This window comes from Vombatus ursinus, unplaced genomic scaffold (assembly GCF_900497805.2).
Source record: "Vombatus ursinus unplaced genomic scaffold, bare-nosed wombat genome assembly UNPS02014791.1, whole genome shotgun sequence".
NCBI lineage: Eukaryota > Metazoa > Chordata > Mammalia > Diprotodontia > Vombatidae > Vombatus > Vombatus ursinus.
In genome coordinates, this window is record NW_020954569.1 from 51,645,582 (window position 1) to 51,650,354 (window position 4,773).

Here is a 4,773-nt window from a genome sequence, read left to right on the forward strand (position 1 = left end):
TACATGACCAATCACTTACAACACACCAAAGGGGGAGGGATGTGGAGGAAAAATTAAACAAAAAACACACATTTGAGATGATTATCCTGGAATTTCATTCTTCGGCAAAGCCTCAACAACTTTAAAACCCACCCTGGAAGGGTGATATTTTCAGATTAAATTTAATGGTGTTTTCTGATATTTGTATTAAAGAAATGGATATGCTGAAGAGACACCTTTTGGTGATGAGTTATGAATGACTGAACAATTTGAAAAGGTGATGGAGATAATGTCAGGACCTCAAAGATATCCCTTTAACGCAATCTAGAATCCATTTTCAGACTGTGAAAGACAGAGAGAATAAAAACCTCTTGGTTGGGTTTCTATATAATCTAGTCCAGAACTAGTTGATACATGTGTGCAGGTCACATGTATAAATGCCAATGCATACACACACATGTATGCATGTGTTTTTATTTCTGTGGACACCAACTCTGAAAATGTATGTATGAAAGAGAAACACACACAAGAAATTATTTCCCTTCTTTTGAAATAAATCAATCTATTTCTTTTCCCCCTTTGCTATTGAAGACAATACTTATATAGAATTTACAATTTAGAGCTTTGATTTAGGAACATTTTATTTTTTAAATTCCAATTTCCTGTGCTTACTGAAAGTTACTTTGTCTTATTTGTTGGTTTGTTTATTTCCTTGTTTGACTGTCTCATTCTTCCTACCTGCTTCTTGCAAGGGAAACCTGCCATTTCAATGAAATGGGTGTGCTTTTATGTAGACACTCCCCTGGACTATTTTCCTTGATAGCACTGGTTTTTCATTTTCAAAGAGGTTTTTTAAACATTCATCTGAATTGGTCATGGGTTTATGTCCAGGCTCTGCTGTCCCTTTACTTTCTGGAATGCTGAAATTTGATGGGGATTTGCTTGAGCTTTAATTCATGTATCCACAAGGGAAAAAAAACAAAACAAAAAAAAGTCTTCTCAGTTAGGCCAGAATGGATGGAAGCCTGATGTTCTGATAGATTGCACATCTTGAATGCAGGCATGATATTGTGAAGCACAGAACCCACAGAAATTTAAATTTAACCATATTTTCCCTCCCCCCCTTAGAATTTTTTTGGGGTTTTCCCCAATTTGCTTTTAATTAAGATGCATTGTGTTTGCCTTATGAAGGTTTAAGTTGGGGGAGAGGGATTGGTGAATATATTTAAAATGGAATAAACTCTGAGGCAATTTCCAAAGGATGATTCCACCCCAACTTCTTTTTATATGAAATGTGAAATTCTCAGAGGACTGCATCTTTTATAGATTAGTGGTTCTTGCTTATGAATATCCAAAGGCCACCGTGCAATGCCTTCTCTTTCTTACAGCTGGAAAAATCTCCATGCAGGGTGGATACCCAGGCGCAGATCTGTTCTGACTGGATAACTAGAAGGACTGTTAGGTGGACCTGGCTGTTTAGATTAAAATGCATTACAGGCCCTGTGAACAAGCATGCATCAGTAGTAAAGGCTGTTTAAACCTTTGGGGACAGTCCTATATTTAGATTACATTAATTCATAAATATTATACTAAATACCACTTAAATTGGACTTAAATGACTTCAAAGATAATGCATTATAATATGGCTGTCCAGAGAGCACTAGTCTTTATGTCTCCCAGTAACTCAGTCTTCTCAGCCTCCTACCCTGCTAGACAAGACCAAAGTTATGAATGGATTGCTAAATTGTTCATGTGTGATTTGATAACTCTGCATATGTGGGTGCCATGTGTGTTTTTATGTAGTTCCCACTTCCGTTTTCTGCACCCAAACCCCAGGAAAGAAGACAATGAAGATGAAATACATAAAAGACAAAATGAGAAAGAGAGGAACAGGAGGAGGAAGAGAAGGAAGACAGCTATTTAGCTCTCCCCATACCAAAAGAAGTCTCTCTAAGCTCGGTCTCATCTCACCCATAATGCTAACATAGGTGATCTGGGTCTTCTTTAATTGGTAGTACAAATCTTTCCTCTTTGGTGACTAGAAAATAAAATCCTCTCCCAAAGTGTTTCTGATGCTGTGGGACATGGGAAGGGATGGGATGGGAAAGAAGAAATCCTTAGAATCTGAGAGTTTTCACTATCTGAGTGTTTTGTTGTTGTCTGCCCACTCTGACCTCCTTTTATTTTCAATTAGTGTCCCATTACCGGAGTGAGAATGTACCTTTAAAAACCATCTTGCCATAACACCATCAATGTCTCCTCTAGAAGAGTAGCTCTCCTCTCCTCTGATAGAACTGGGTGTTTTTTCTTCAGTACCTTTAAATACTCCTCTTACAGTACCACAACCTCCCAATTTGACTTAAGCTAATTCTCTTTTAAGGTTTCTCTCCACCCAACAGACATTCCATTAACTCTTGGGATTAATTCTCTTACCCAGCTACATGAAATGGAAGGTAGTGGTTTAAAATAACTTGATCAGGCAACTGATTTATTTATTGGTTTGTTAATTTGGTTATTTATTTATTACCACTTAGTTAATAGACACATTAGCTAGTAACTTTCAAGGCTAGTGTCTTACCAAATCTCTCAGTTCTATCCCAACTAGGTTCATTAGAAGTTGGAAATTCAGCAAGGAATGAGCAAGATACACCAGCAATCTTTCATCCCTGATTTAACAAAAGGAACCATTTTCATATTTTCCCTCATGTTGTCAATTTAGAGATGGGGGGGGGACTAGAAGCTCAACACAATCCTCATTCTTCAAAGTCCCATCATGCTTTTTGATTTAACGGTAATTAATCACCAATGGCGAGAGAGGTTTTTTTTTTTTTTTCCAGTAGCCAGAGGCTTATTTTTATCAGGATTAGCTAATAAATCAGGCAGCATCACAGAAGGAGGAGTTCAAACTCTTCTCGGACTGAATAAAACAGACCTCAGAAACTGTATCATTTATTTAGCTCTCCCGAAGCTCCAAGCGCTGTCAGTGACATTCATAGCCGAGACTTGCTCTATAAAAAACGAGGGGAATGGGACATGCAGAAGTTTCATAGGGGAGAAAATAATGCCCGGATTTGGAGGGTAAGCTGCTGCAGTAAGGAGGGCCAAGTGAATACATGCTGGGCCACCAATTGGTTTACCTACTACTGTCAGTAGAGATAATTTGAGGGTCAAAACATTCATAAAAATGGGATTTTGCCTATCCCAGACAGCTTGGCTAAGTCCATCTAAATCCATACCACAGCACTATTTCCCTTTATACTGCTATTCATTTTATTTACGTGTGCAGGATAGAAAAATATAAAATAACATAACTATCACCCAACATATAGTGATTATATCTATAACTTCATATCAAGGAATTTGAAAAGAAATCAATGTAAATTGTCAAAGTTTGCCCAGATCAGAAATAAATAAGTGGCTTTTTCTTGCTCCAGATGCAATGGTAAATCTGTCTCTTAGAATCTGCCCTTTTCTTCCGTGGGTTCTGAATATTTTTGTGTGTAAACTTTGAAATCTTCCGTCACTGAACATGCTGTCCATTTTGATGGAGAAAGAACTCTTTTTTCTATGATTTTTAAAAAAATGGAACAATAAAAATAAGAAACTAGCATTGTTATGCTTCTAGGAAGCTTGATTAAAAGGAGAGAAAGCTACAAGGCTACAGTTAACCCCAGGAAACTGGAGTGGGTGGGGGAAGGAAGGAAACGAATAGTATTTAGGAAGCTATCTCTCCCCACTCCATCTCACCAGTCTCTTCTGAACAGATATTTTCTCCAAACTGAATAAGGGTGGCAATCTTTCACCCCCTACAATCCTCACAACCCCCCATCACCCAAACTAGTATATTTCCATTCTTCTCTATTTTTGTGCCACTCAACATGCCATTAACTTTAAGATTTACTACTCGGCAGGCAAGCTGGAATACGTTAAAGCCAATAAAACTGCTCTCTGGGACTCCAACTATAAGAGTTTGGCTGTAGAGGTCTGCTTGATATTGGGAATGGGGGTAGGGTGAAGAAGTAGAGAGGGAACATAGTGATAATAAAAACCTCTGTTTAGGTAAAACAGACATCCCCATACCCAGCACCCAATGTACTAGAGGATCAACCCTTACAATAGTCAGCATGTAGCAAGGGAGCAGGCTTCCCAGCTGGACGGTGTGTGTATTTTTTTCCTTTGAAATCACCAGCCCTGACACAGTAGTTTTGGAATCTCTCCATACTTATGTTTATTAAAAATTGGTTTTACATGTACATTATCTACAACTTACTCAGCCTGGTGCTACTTCCCTGCCTCAGCAATCAATCTCTCTCTGAGAGCATTTAACTTGCCCACACCTCTCAGCCTCCTATTAATCCCAGTTGAACATCCTATACATTACTGTTAGGGAGTGAAGCGTTGGGCTAATTTCATCACCCACCAGCCACCCACACACGGTCTACAACTGAGCACGTTTGGGGTTCTGCTTTAATGAGAATAAAAAAGGAGGAAAAAAAAGGATGCTGCAGAAAATTCCCATTGCCCCTTCCTATAAAAAGTTACTAGTTTTTTTCTTCTTTCTCTTTCTCTCTCTTCCCTGATAGTAACAACAACCAGAACTTACAGCTGCTTCAAAGGATAGGGAGAAAATATTCTATGAAGCCCCTTGCATGGTAGGCTTAGAATTGATCTGTGTCCATCCTCTGAAAATATGTATTATCACCACATATATTTTCCCAAACCCAGGTCTCTCTAACAAGTGACTGGCACTGTTTTCTGGATCTCCTTCCCCCATCTCTGTTTCTCTGTCTCTGT

General features: G+C 38.6%; 1 protein-coding gene across 28 annotated transcripts in view; it reads right to left on the minus strand.

Moving 5' to 3' along the window:
• CELF4 (CUGBP Elav-like family member 4) overlaps nt 1-4,773 on the minus strand; it is a 566,727-nt gene that overhangs the window by 560,925 nt on the left and 1,029 nt on the right. The gene's annotated exons all lie outside the window — the stretch shown is intronic.